The sequence below is a fragment of the Oncorhynchus mykiss genome, chromosome 12, assembly GCF_057628025.1.
Source record: "Oncorhynchus mykiss isolate SJ-2025 chromosome 12, ASM5762802v1, whole genome shotgun sequence".
In the NCBI taxonomy this organism is placed as follows: domain Eukaryota; kingdom Metazoa; phylum Chordata; class Actinopteri; order Salmoniformes; family Salmonidae; genus Oncorhynchus; species Oncorhynchus mykiss.
The window spans coordinates 16,805,680-16,820,742 of record NC_143033.1 but is presented as its reverse complement, the minus strand read 5'-3'; the positions used below and the strand labels follow the sequence as shown (position 1 = coordinate 16,820,742).

Here is a 15,063-nt window from a genome sequence, read left to right as displayed (position 1 = left end):
TATTTAGAACATTATGAGAGCAAAGTACATGATTATAGTTATTTATAGTGGCTTATATCTCTTGATATATAACTTGATTTGCAATCACTCTGATATCCTAAAAACATTTATTTTAAGTAATCCTAGGCTACATATCGTTTATTCACATACGTGTGTGTGTTATACTGGTGCTTTATAAATCCACAAAGCAATGAACAGTAGATAGAGTCAAAGCGGTAAGAAACATCTTCTCTTCCGTTTTCAGACGAGCAACAAAGGTAGCCTTTAGGCTAGGCTACAAGGTATGGAGCCTTACATCAAAGTGGTCTGTCCTGTGTCCCACATAGGTTTAAGGAGTACAGTAAATGGTTGCAAACACATATTTTGCAGTTGTTATCCCGAGTGTAGCGAAATGCTTATGTTCCAGCTCCAGCTGTGCAGTAATACCTAACAATACATGCAAATCCCAAAATTAAGAAATATACAAAATATTAGAATGAGCAATGTCAGAGTGCAGAATATATATATATGATGGTGTGCATAGACATAACGGCCAGTATATGAATAGAACTATTGTGTACAGCAGTAGTTACATTATATAGGATGAACCTTGACTAGAATACAGTATATACATATAAAGTGGGTAAAATAGGATGTAAACATAAAGTGACATCTGAATACAAAAAAATGTAATCAGATTAGATACTTTTGAAAAACTAGATTACTTCTTGGATTACGTTTAAATTCTGAAAGGATGTTTGCTAAAAAATACATTTTCTGTTTTTGTTTGTTTCACCTGAGTCAGAGACCACTATGATGACACACCAAATGTGTTCGATGGCTCCTTTGTCTTCTTTTAATGCCTCTTTTGGGGAAAGTAATCCAAAAGTAACTGAAAGTAAATCAGATTCTTACCGAGTTTGGGCACAGGATGATGAAATAATCTGCTGCTGCTACCCAACGCCAAGGGATACTGAAGTTCCTGAAAAGGTTTGTCCAATAAATGTTCATTGGTATATTTTATTTCCAAAGATACATTACTACTAACAATTTTGGACAGGTAACTAGTAACTGTAACCTACCCAACTCTGCCAATATGGTACAGGTAGCCTACGTGTGGTGCGCTTTCACTGTTTGGTTGCTGGTTCAGTTCCCAGACTGGACTGTACCCCATTGATTGCTGGGTCATGCTTGAATTGCAGTGGAATTTGCCTTTGCAACCATGAAAAACATTTTAAAATGACAAATAGTTACACATCATACATGTTGTTTATATTGAACTGTTTATCAATGATAAAACATAATGCAAGTCCTTTATACGGCATAACTTTGTATTTTTTTTAAGTACTTAGGGAAAGCAAATTGGCTTGTCCCAGTAGTGACGTGTAGAGTTGTAGTGACATGTTTTGGGTATTGAGAGATATTTATAATTGAATGCTAAAAAGTGAACAAAAGTATTTAATGTATTGTATTGATCAATAAAAACAAAGGCTATTCAAATACATATTTTCTACTAGTATAATGTGTGTCCTTGGGTTTGTTATTGGTGTTACTGTGTTGAAATATCAGTCATTACACAGATTTACAAGGACCTTCAGCATTCTCTCCAGGGACCAGCTTTTATCGGGGAGGAGTCTATTTTAAAGGAAATTATTAGCTAATGACAACCTTTTAGTATCCCATTCATTTGAGGATTCCATTGATCATTTGGTGTCTTCAATAAAGTGTCACGTGGTGTTACTCAATTTAAATAAAGGAAATAACATTGAGCAAAATAGTTAATATCACTTTAGTAAATTATTTTACTAAAGTGATAGAGATCCAATGCAGACATTTTTATATCAATATCAAATCATTTATTGGTAACAATGAAATACAGTTTTGTGATTGTTTTCAATTAAAATGAAATAAATGCTTCTTAGCAAAGAGCATTTTTTTTTTTAAACAGTTGAGTTGATGTTGGCGCCCCCCGGAAACTTAATTATCATGATAAAAAAGTCCCCATATTATCTGTCACTTTAAACTAGAGGTATATATTTTTTTGCTTTGGGGGCATTCCTCTGTCCAGTGTCTGTGTTCTTTTGCCCATCTTAATCTTAAATGTTTATTGGCCAGTCTGAGATATGGCTTTTTCTTTGCAACTCTGTCTAGAAGGCCAGCATCCGGGAGTCGCCTCTTCACTGTTGACGTTGAGACTGGTGTTTTGCGGGTACTATTTAATGAAGCTGCCAGTTGAGGACTTGTGAGGCGTCTGTTTCTCAAACTAGACACTAATGTACTTGTCCTCTTGCTCAGTTGTGCACCGGGACCTCCCACTCTTCTTTCTATTTTGATTAGAGCCAGTTTGCTCTCTTCTGTGAAGGGAGTAGTACACAGCGTTGTATGAGATCTTCAGTTTCTTGGCAATTTCTCACATGGAATAGCCTTCATTTCTCAGAACAAGAATAGACTGACGAGTTTCAGAAGAAAGTTATTTGTTTCTAGCCATTTTGAGCCTGTAATCGAACCCACAAAGGCTGATGCTCCAGATACTAAACTAGTCTAAAGGCCCGTTTTATTGCTTCTTTAATTAGAACAGTTTCCTAATTATCAATTAGCCTTTTAAAAATTATTATTGGTGAGAGAGAGGTCTCAAATATGACATTCATTTGCATACAGTATACTGTATACACTGTATATATGAGTCACTGAAAAGTTTGTTCCCGTTTCAGTCTTGGGTCAAACAAACAGCCTAATGATTAGTTGACGATAGCGCCTACCACAATGCAGGAGATGGCTGCAGGATGAAGTCAGTGAGAAGCCAGTTCATACAGTTGACATGAATGTTCAAGTCAGAACAATTTTTATCCCCATAATGCAACACAGTTTTGAAAGGTGATGACCAACATGGTCACCGAAATGACAAAACTGATCCGCTCAAACGCATCCACTATCCACATCTTTCTTGCTCTCACACACACCACTGTTTAGGCACCTGTTAAGTGTTGGACTTCCTAACAGCCTGTAGATGGGGGTATTTAACAAGCATTCAACCAGTCTGCTCAGGTGTGAATAACCCTCAGAGGATGCATGGAATGGGTTTAGCTGACTCAAACTGAACAGTGATGTTGCGAATCCCTTTTGGCCCGACAGTCTAGGGGGGATGGTAATGAGACCCGTAACATAACTCATACAAATTATAATAGTGACAAAGTAAAAGTGAGAACGAAATAACTACGACAACTGAAATCTACCGTCAAACTCAAGGTTTATTTGTAAACACACGGTAATGGGGGGAGCAGGAAAAGGGGCTGAGCTGGACCCAAGGAAAGAAACAATAAGTATTCAAAAACACCCCTAAGCTAGACTAGCCTACTTTAACAACAGCTAACCAACCAAAAATACAGTGGGTGGTCCGCCCAGTTCTAACTAGTGTATTTAACAAAGTCTACATACGGGTAGTGTATGCCCATGGGCGACTTGTCTTGGTTTCCCCTTTTCCCACCAGCAATCAAACAAACACCATAACCAAAAACAATACTCACAGGTGATGACAAAGTGCTATGGAAGTGCTCAAACAAAAGAGAGGTTAATACACAAAGCGAGTGAAACAGATCTACAGATATGGCATTTACAGAGAGATTGAGCTCTAGAGCAAACAACTGACAGGGTTAAACCAAGGGAAAGGAACTGTGATTGGGTAGGAAACAGGAGGTGTGTCTTCTGATTGGTGACTGATTGGGGAGTGATGATTTTCACCTGTGAGGGGAGAAGGAGAGAAAACACAGGATACATACACACACAGGATACCTGTATCCTTAACACTCCCACCCTTAAAAGAGCAACCCTAGGGATTGCGACCACAGTATTACAATAAATATTCACAAGATCAACAACAAAGTCAACCTTACAAAACATACAACAATCATTACACACGAGACAAAGCATCTGCCAACACATTATCTGAACCTGTACACAACTCTTGGGACAAGAACTGTTCTTTAAGGACTTTCATTGGTCCTCTCACTGTGACCAAACACTAGCTCAGCCGGGCTGAAACCTAGGGACTCCTGCACAGTTTCACAAGCAGCAAACAAAACTAGAGGAACTCCCTCATCCCAATCTTTCTCAGATTCCAAACAATATTTAAGTAGCATAGACTTCAGTGTCTGATGCCATCTTTCAAGTGCACCCTGAGACTCTGGGTGATAGGCGCTTGACACACGGTGCGTAATTGTTAAGGATTTAAACACCTGCTTGAAGAGCTTGGATAGGAAATTGGTAACTTGATCGCTTTGCACCACCTTAGGTAACCCGAATGTCGTGAAGAATTTTATTAAGGCTTTACTCACTACCTGGGCTGTAATCCTTCGCAGAGGAATGGCCTCGGGGTATCTTGTAGCCATACACATAATGTTAACAAAAACTGGTTACCCGATATTGTCTTCGGTAACAGTCCGACACAAATCAACCACCACATGCTCGAATGGTTCACCTCTGACAGGTATGGGACAAAGAGGAGCGGGAGGAATAACCTGATTTGGTTTTCCTGTTATCTGACATGTGTGGCATGTCCGACAGAACTGAGCCACATCTTGTTTTAAACCCGGCCAAAAGAAATGTTGAAGGATCCGATCACAAGTCTTTGTGATTCCTAAATGACCAGACCACTGGTGATCATGAGCAGGGGATAACACATTGTCGAAAGGCTGTAGGAATCACTATTTGGTAAACAGCATTCCAATCTCCACACGCGTCAACATGGGATTTCCATTTACGCATGAGGAGATTACCATCAATGAAGTAAGCCACGTTCTTCTTCTTCACATCTTCCAATGAGACAACACTAGAAAAACATTTAGCAAGCTTGTTGTCAACCTTTTGGTTAGCAATCAGCTGCTCACGAGTGACTAGTAACTGTATTGCATCAGCAATAAGTTCAACGTTCTTTGATTCTTTCCTGGGCTGTTTGTCAGAGGTGATCAGCTTCTCAGAGGTATCACACAATCCATCCTCTTGATCATCCTCTTTGAACAGAACAGTGTTCGACAAATCTATCACGTCACCCTCTTGTCGTGCCTGAGCACGAGTGACAGCACAAGCGGGGAACACATGTGGATAACTCTGTGCCAGCTCATTCGAGAGAGTGGTCACTTTTATCCAATACTTCCAATACGGGTACTACCTTTCCTCCGGCAATATCGTTACCCATTATAAAGGTCACACCTTTCACTGGCAACATAGGACGTACCCCCACTCTGAATATTCCACTGATTAACTCAGAGTGTACTTTCACAAAGTGCAATGGCACTGGGACAAAACCCATTTCAATACCCTGCACTAACACACTGGAACCACAGTATGTATCGTCAGATAAGGGCAACACATCAGACAATATAAACGACTGCGCCGCACCAGTATCTCGAAGGATTTTAACCGGACGCTGAGACGCTCAAAAATGAATGGTTCATAACTGCAGTCAGGGACTGAGACTTTCAAACTACAGTGACCCTGAGGCACCTGTTTTGTTGCAGACCTCACAACCGTACGAATTAGACCAACACCTGTTGGCGGCTTGGCACAAAGAGGCATCCCTTGTTTGCGTTTTAGCAGGAAGCAATCAATCATATGTCCCACTTTATGAAAATAGAAACAGGGACGCTCATTCTTCTGGCGTGCTTGATATCCTACTGCTGGCCGACTAGGGCTAAAAGTAGGAAACTCTGTGGCTCTCAGTTTGAGCCGAAAACACACTCTTGTGCGTCAACACAAACTCGTCTGCCAACACAGACGCTTCTGCCAGGGAGGATACTTTGTTCGTTTAGGTAAACTACAATGCGTTTGGGTAAGCAATTTTTAAACTCTTCCAACAAGATTAACTCCCGGAGAGAGTTGAAATCAGTTACCTTACTCGCAGCATGCCATTTATCAAACAGATTTCGCTTGTCTCTAGCAAATTCCTCATAAGTCTTACTAGAAGACTTTATGAAACCTAAATCTCTGTTGGTATGCCTCAGGCACAAGCTCATAGGCACAAAGAACAGTAGCTTTGACCACTTCATAATTCAAACTGTCCTCCAGAGGTAGCGCTGACAAAACCTCTTGGGCTTTACCAGTTAATTTACACTGAAGTAATAGGCACCATACCTCTTCAGGCCATTTCAATGCTACGGCTATACGCTCAAATACACAAAAATAGGAGTCAACCTCCGACTCTGAACAAAGGTACTAAGGCAATCTGCCTACTAATGTCAAACGTGTTTGAGGACACAGCTGGTGAGGACGGCTCACTAACAGGCACAGTGGGAACGAAGGCTAGCCTTGCTGTCTCCAGTTCCATCTGGCACATTTTAAACGTCATCTGCCGTTGTTCTCGTTCTTTTTCTGCCTCAATTTTACACATCTCTTGGAACTGTGCTAAACGGACATCCCTCCTGGCATCACCGGTTGACAGTGGGGAGAGTGGATCGAAACGGGGCAATGTGGCTGGAGCTTTAGCCTCGCCCTCATTCTCAGACACCAATGGGCTTACAGGAGCAGCAACATCCCCTACAGGGGTAGTAGGCTCAGGCAGCGGTAACACAAGCACCTGCTCTTCCAACAATACATTTAACACTAGCTGTTTAACCTCCGCCTTAACTAAACTCTGCGGAATCGATATTGAATAATGGTCAGCCAAGGTAATTAAGTCAACTCTACGACATTTATCAAAAACCTCCCACGAAGGGTTATCCAAAAAGGATTTCAAAACAAAAGTAGTCATCTTACACTACTTCACAAGAGCCAACAAAAATAGCAAACACTAATGCTACTTCAGCTATGACGCTCAACACTGAACTATACCACTATCACAATCTACATGAGTGGTATGGGTGTCAGTTATGACAGATCCCGGATGAGCCCCCACTTATGTTACAAATCCCTTTTGGCCCGACAGTCTAGGGGGGGGGGGGGGGGGGGGGTGGCAATGAGACCCATAACATAACTCATACAAATTATAGTGACAAAGTAAAAGTGAGAACGAAATAACTACGACAACTGAAATCTACCGTCAAACTCAAGGTTTATTTATTTGTAAACACACGGTAATGGGGGGAGCAGGAAAAGGGGCTGAGCTGGACCCAAGGAAAGAAACAATAAGTATTCAAAAACACCCCTAAGCTAGACTAGCCTACTTTAACAACAGCTAACTAACTAACCAAAAATACAGTGGGTGGTTCGCCCAGTTCTAACTAGTGTATTTAACAAAGTCTAACTACAGGTAGTGTATGCCCATGGGCGACTTGTCTTGGTTTCCTCTTTTCCCACCACCAATCAAACAAACACCATAACCAAAAACAATACTCACAGGTGATGACAAAGTGCTATGGAAGTGCTAAAACAAAAGAGAGGTTAATACACAAAGAGAGTGAAACAGAGAGATCTACAGATATGGCATTTACAGAGAGATTGAGCTCTAGAGCAAACAACTAACAGGGTTTTTAAACCAAGGGAAAGGAACTGTGATTGGGTAGGAAACAGGAGGTGTGTCTTCTGATTGATTGGTGACTGATTGGGGAGTGATGATTTTCACCTGTGAGGGGAGAAGGAGAGAAAACACAGGATACATACACACACACACACACAGGATACCTGTATCCGTAACAAGTGAAATGCTTTACATAACTTTATTTCTATGTTTCATTGTTTATTATGAAATAACAGGTGGTATAGGATGAAAGACACACACACACAGTCTAGTTTTACTAACCTTGTGGGGACACACAATTTATTCCCATTCAAAATCCTATTTTCCCTAAACCCTAACTCTTAACCTAAACCTAACCCTTAACCCTAACAGTAACCTTAACACACTTAGAAATAGCCCTTTTCCTTGTGGAGACTGGCAAAATTTCCCCAAATGTGTGTTCATTTACTATTCCTTAAAGTAGTAAAAGACACAAGAGCTCCCGAGTGGTGCAGCGGTCTTTTGTACTGCATCTCATTGTAAATTGTAAGTAAGAATTTGTTCTTAACTGACTTGCCTAGTTAAATAATGGTAACAATTAAAAATAAGCTGGATTTCTGAGAAGATGCAAAGCATGTTAAGTAACACAGGTGTAGTGTAACCCATCATACATGTACTGGGTCAGGACTTGCTGTGTGTATAGTTTCCAGTAACTGTTAGTGCACTAATAACCAGTATGCTGAGGACTGACACATACTGTACGTGAAAAGAATACACCATTTTTTAAGCTGTCTTTTTTTTAACTACATGGCTATGTAACATGGTTCTATACTCTGAGTGTACAAAATATTAGCAACACCAGTTCTTTCCATGACATAGACTGACCAGGTGAATCCAGGTGAAAGCTATGATCCCTTATTGATGTCACCTGTTAAATCCACTTCAATCAGTATAAATGATGGAGAAAATAAAGATTATAGAATGATTTTTAAGCCTTGAGACAATTGAGACATGGATTGTGAACGTGTGCCATCTATAAACGTCGATATGTTTTGCCATATCAAGGCTGATCCAGGCCGGACCAAATCTGAACCAAACATAGACGTCTATGATTGGTCCGAACCGGACCAAATCTGAACCAAACATAGACGTCTACGATTGGTCCGAACCGGACCAAATCTGAACCAAACATAGACGTCAATGATTGGTCCGAACCAGACCAAAAATCAAAGTCCGTGGAAATCACTGTACCAAAAACATTTGTCCAAAAGACGTGGGCGTCGATCCGTGCTGACTGTGGTGTAGCCTACAGTGTTGACCCTCAGATGGAATTTGATTAATGGTAGGCCGTCCGTTTGTAAAACATGCAGTTGCATTGGCTTCATTAGTCCTGATTCCTGTGACTAATGCATTTGTCTATCAGCTACCCAACTTTATCAGGAGTCAAAAATTGACGGATGCAAACTTGAAATCACTGATAATGACAATTTAGCCCATGGGGTGAAATTCCTGGAAAGCAGTTGTGAGGAGCCTGATTGCCCATTCCATATTGTCCATTTTACTGGGGATACCTAGTCATTTTACTAGGGATACCTAGTCAGTTGTACAACTGAATGTTTTCGACTGAAATGTTTCTGAATCAGAGAGGTGCGAGTGGCTGCCTTAATCGACATCCACGTCAACGGCGCCCAGGGGACAGTGTGTTAACCACCTTGTTCAGAGGCAGAACGACAGATTTTTACATTGTCAAATCTGGTATGTTCTTTGTTAACATGTCAGGGCATTTTTTTTACTTGATTGGGAACCATTTAGGTTAGGCTATTTGATGAGAGAAACCTGCATGTGTGTACAACTCATTACATTTTCATACACTTGATGTCCAGCCTGTAGGCTGCAGAAAACTCTTTCTACCAGTGGAGGCTGGTGGGAGGAGCTATAGGAGGACAGGCTCATTGTAATGGCTGGAATGATATTTACGTAACAGAGTCAAACATGTGGTTTCCATGTGTTTGATGCCGTTCCATTAATTCCATTCCAGCCATTACAATGAGCCCATCCTCCTCTGCTTTCTACCATAGGCTATATCTGCTTCGTGATTTCTGATAGATTATTTGTTGACAGAACATTAGTGGAGCACTGGGTCTCTCCAACAGCACCCTGGAGAGGATCACTGGGAATGGAAGAACACAATACTTTGCACCCCTACCTTTGACAAAGTGGGCACTGCTTATCACAGGGTGGCGCTCACTTAAAAAGACCGTAGGCCATTGGTTGAGAGAAATTATCATTGTTTTTGGGCAGAATTATGTGAGGTTTCTTGTGTTGTTGTAGGAGCGTCTTGGTCATCTTATCTCAGAAAATGCCGCCCTCTTCTAATCCTGCCTAATGGGCCATACAGCAACACTTAAAAGCTCTTACTAAACTTTGATACACAGGAAGTGTGACAGAGTAAACATGGACACTGAGCTTGCCCTCACCACCACCTCAGTCTCTGTGACAATCCACCTACACCAAACAACTGCTCACCACAAGTATAATTCCAAACATGTTTGAGTTTTGAACTGAGTGTACCTCTGATAACCACACTGAAACCAACATAGAGAAAATGTGTGTACAATTCCTGTTTATAAATGTGTCATAAGATAAAGGCCCCTATTAAAGAGGAATGCGGAAGAACCCTGGCCAGATAAAACCTGTTCTAGCAGAGTGAAACAGCTAACAGATCAGACTGGCACAAAGAAACAGGAACAAAACTATAATTTGCATACTGTAGCCTGCCAGACTAGGTTTTGTATTTACATACCGCTTTATTTACGAAAGCATTTAGTTGCCAAATTGGTTGAACCAGTATTTCTACTTGCACATCATCATCTGCATATCTATCACTCCAGTGTTAATTGCTAAATTGTAATTACTTCGCTCCTATTGGCCTATTTATTGCCTGACCTCCGTACGCCATTTGCACACACTGTATATAGATTTTTCTATTGTGTTATTGACTGTACTTTTGTTTATCCCATGTGTAACTCAGTGTTGTTGTTTTTTGTCACACTGCTTTGCTTTATCTTGGCCAGGTCGCAGTTGTAAATGAGAACTTGTTCTCAACTGGCCTAACTGGTTAAATGAAGGTGAAATAGATAAATAAATAAATAAATGTTTACATACATTGAGTGACAGCATATCTTTGTCTCTCACATTAATAGTTAGCTGTCTCATATTGTTCTGGTCTAGTTAACACCTGTTAATCTGTTTGTTGTGGCCTAGTTATAGCCTGCTAATCTGTTTGTTGTGGCCTAGTTATAGCCTGCTAATCTGTTTGTTGTGGCCTAGTTATAGCCTGGTTATCTGTTTGTTGTGGCCTAGTTATAGCCTGCTAATCTGTTTGTTGTGGCCTAGTTATAGCCTGCTAATCTGTTTGTTGTGGCCTAGTTATAGCCTGGTTATCTGTTTGTTGTGGCCTAGTTATAGCCTGCTAATCTGTTTGTTGTGGCCTAGTTATAGCCTGCTAATCTGTTTGTTGTGGCCTAGTTATAGCCTGGTTATCTGTTTGTTGTGGCCTAGTTATAGCCTGCTAATCTGTTTGTTGTGGCCTAGTTATAGCCTGGTTATCTGTTTGTTGTGGCCTAGTTATAGCCTGGTTATCTGTTTGTTGTGGCCTAGTTATAGCCTGGTTATGTTTGTTGTGGCGGTAGTTATAGCCTGGTTATCTGTTTGTTGTGGCCTAGTTATAGCTCGGTTACCTGTTTGCTTCTACCCCCAGGGTCCATAGCTTGTCCAGGTAGCATGTGGGCAGGTCGGTTCATCCTAGAGGCTGTTTAAACAATATGAGGCAGATTGGGTTTTCCAGATCAGATCAGATCAGGACAAGGCAGTGTCTTCTCGGATTGTAGCCTCTACATTACACCAATGGTTCTCAAACTTCTCCTTGAGGACCCCCAGCCGTTCCATGTATTTGAACTACTCCACAGCTAGCACACCTGATTCAACTGGTCAACTAATCAGCATGCCCTTGATTAGTGAATCAGGTGAGCAAATTCAGGTCTACAACAACATGATGAAATGTCTGGGGGTCCCAAAAGGAAGGTTTGGGAACCACTGCATTACATATCATAGACTTGTACACATTCTAAATAAGCCACTCATAGTATACACATAATACTTGTTATAGATGAATGACCTCTGACTAAATAAATAACGGTGGAGGAGCACAGGAGAGATGGGTAACAATAAGCATATACTGTAACAGACAAGTTTCATGTTTTATTGTCACATCCACAAGTACAGTGAAATGCCTTTCTTGCCAGTTCTTTCCCAACAATGAAGCAATCAATATCAGTAGTATTATAACAAGTCTATACAAAAGTCAGGTAGAACAAAAACACACGAGAAATAGAAATAAGAAGAGAATGAGAAAGTAAGTAAGCTTTATACAGGGTCAGTTCCAGTACCATATTTACAATGTGCAGGGATACTGGAGTGGTAGGGTTAGGTATCTATAGAGGTAAGGTGACTAGGCATCAGGATATATGATTAACTAAGTAGTAGCAGCGTACAGTGTGATTGTATGTGAGTGTGTGTAGAGTCAGTATGAATGTGTGGGACGTGTTACATGTGTGAAGGAAAAAATGAGTTGTACGTGTGTTGGAGTGTCAGTGTGAGTGTGTGTGAGTGAGTGTGTAAAATGTGCATAGAGTGGGTGTGTGAGTGTGCATAGAGAAAATAAAGTTGAAGGGTCAATGGAGATTGTCAGTGTAGCCATTTTGTTAGCTATTTAGCAGTCATAGAAGCTGTTCAGGAACCTGTCAGACTTGTTTCTCCTGTACTTCTTGCCAAGGGGAAGCAGAATCTATGGCAGTCTATGGCTTGGGTGGCTGGAGTATTTAACAATTATCCGGACCTACCCTTCACCCCACCTGGTTTCGAGGTCCTGGATGGTAGGGAGCTCAGCCCCAGTGATGTACTGGGCTGTCCACACCAACCTCTATAGCGCCATGCGATCGAGGGACGGTGCAATTGCCATACCAAGCAATAATTCCGCTCTCAATGTTGCAGCTGTACAACTTTTTGAAGATTGATGGGCCTATGCCGAATCTTTTCGACCTCCTGAGGGGGAAGAGATGCTGTCGCGCCTTCTTGTCGACTGTTTGCGGACCATTTTAAGTCCTTAGTGATTTGGACACCGAGCAACTTAAAGCTCTCGACCCGCTCCACTGCAGCCCCGTCGATGTGGATGGGGGAGTGCTCCCCCCCCCCCCCCCCTTTCCTGTAGTCCACGATCAGTTCCTTACTCAAACTGACGTTGAGGCGGAGGTTGCTGTTCAGGCACCACGTGCCAGGTCTCATCACCAGGCCTTGATGGTGTTGGAGTCATGCACGGCCATGCAGTCGTGGGTGAACAGGGAGTATAGGAGGGCACTAAGCGCACAACCCTGTGGGGCCTCCATTTTGAGGGTCAGTATGGCGGAGGTGATGTTGCCTACTCTCACCACCTGGGGTCAGCCCATCAGGAAGTCCAGGATCCAGTTGTAGAGGGAGGTGTTCAGTCCTAGGGTTCCAAGCTTGGAGGGGACTATGGTGTTGAACGCTGAGCTGTAGTCAATGGTTTAGTATGGCGCCGGAGGAGATGGCTGCCATTTTACAGGCTCCTAACCAATTGTGCTATTGTGTGATTTTTCGCGTTTTTAACTTATTTGGGAAATCATGTTTCTACCACCGTCTCTTTTGACCAAAAATAGCTTTTGGATATCAGAACAGCGACTACTTACCTCGTAATGGACAAGGAATTTTTCTTTAAGTCGGACGCAAAGGATTTAGTTCAGACACCGGACACGGCCCAAATCTCTGTCATTTGGTAGAGTATCTCATGATTGTCTGATTCGTGTGTATAGGTGGCAGAGAAGTCAGGCGCAGGAGAATTAAACTTAGTGAAATGGAGTTGTTTAATGACTGTAAACAAAACAGAACTCCAAACTAATAATAATAACAAAACAAAGTGGGTACGAGGACCCGTCGCGCACCTATACAAACAACACAAAACTGAACAACAAACAATCTCTGACAAAGACATGAGGGAAACAGAGGGTTAAATACACAACAGGTAATGAATGAATGGGATTGAAACCAGGTGTGTAGGAAGACAAGACAAAACGAATGAAAAATGGATCAATGATGGCTAGAAGACCGGTGACGTCAACCACCAAGCACTGCCCGAACAAGGAGAGGCTTCGACTTCGGCAGAAGTCGTGACAATGGTAGGCTGTACAGTCGTGGCCAAAAGTTTTGAGAATGACACAAAAATTAATTTCCACAAAGTTTGCTGCTTCAGTGTCTTTACATATTTTTGTCAGATGTTACTTTGGAATACTGAAGTATAATTACAAGGATTTCATAAGTGTCAAAGGCTTTTATTGACAATTACATGAAGTTGATGCAAAGAGTCAATATTTGCATTGTTGACCCTTCTTTATCAAGGCCTCTGCAATGCTCCCTGGCATGCTGTCAATGTAATGGGTGCGTGTTGGTGGCAGGGAAGTCAGGCGTAGGAGAACGAACTTGGTATAAACGGAGTCGTTTAATAATTGATCATAAAACTCCAAAACCAAAATATACCAAAAATAATAAAAGTGGGTACAAAACCCATCGCACACTGACACATGACTCGCACAGTACATAAATCAAACAATCTCCGACAAGGACATGCGGGGAATGTTACGGTTTTCTTCTGGTGAAAGAGAGGACCAAAATGCAGCGTGGTTATCTTAATGAAAGATGAAAAATGAACAATATACAGTGCCTTGCGAAAGTATTCGGCCCCCTTGAACTTTGCGACCTTTTGCCACATTTCAGGCTTCAAACATAAAGATATAAAACTGTATTTTTTTGTGAAGAATCAACAACAAGTGGGACACAATCATGAAGTGGAACGACATTTATTGGATATTTCAAACTTTTTTAACAAATCAAAAACTGAAAAATTGGGCGTGCAAAATTATTCAGCCCCTTTACTTTCAGTGCAGCAAACTCTCTCCAGAAGTTCAGTGAGGATCTCTGAATGATCCAATGTTGACCTAAATGACTAATGATGATAAATACAATCCACCTGTGTGTAATCAAGTCTCCGTATAAATGCACCTGCACTGTGATAGTCTCAGAGGTCCGTTAAAAGCGCAGAGAGCATCATGAAGAACAAGGAACACACCAGGCAGGTCCGAGATACTGTTGTGAAGAAGTTTAAAGCCGGATTTGGATACAAAAAGATTTCCCAAGCTTTAAACATCCCAAGGAGCACTGTGCAAGCGATAATATTGAAATGGAAGGAGTATCAGACCACTGCAAATCTACCAAGACCTGGCCGACCCTCTAAACTTTCAGCTCATACAAGGAGAAGACTGATCAGAGATGCAGCCAAGAGGCCCATGATCACTCTGGATGAACTGCAGAGATCTACAGCTGAGGTGGGAGACTCTGTCCATAGGACAACAATCAGTCGTATATTGCACAAATCTGGCCTTTATGGAAGAGTGGCAAGAAGAAAGCCATTTCTTAAAGATATACATAAAAAGTGTTGTTTAAAGTTTGGCACAAGCCACCTAGGAGACACACCAAACATGTGGAAGAATGTGCTCTGGTCAGATGAAACCAAAATTGAACTTTTTGGC

At 41.5% G+C, this 15,063-nt stretch overlaps 1 long non-coding RNA gene across 1 annotated transcript; it reads right to left on the bottom strand.

Annotated features, from left to right (window-relative positions):
- Nucleotides 1-53: 53 nt before the first annotated feature.
- On the bottom strand, nucleotides 54-7,725 carry LOC149979086 (uncharacterized). The gene is made up of 4 exons (XR_016484795.1): nucleotides 3,504-7,725; nucleotides 1,062-1,191; nucleotides 895-961; nucleotides 54-426 (listed from the first exon to the last, which is right to left on the bottom strand). It is a non-coding gene; the product is annotated as an uncharacterized LOC149979086 (long non-coding RNA).
- Between the last annotated feature and the right edge of the window lie 7,338 nt (nucleotides 7,726-15,063).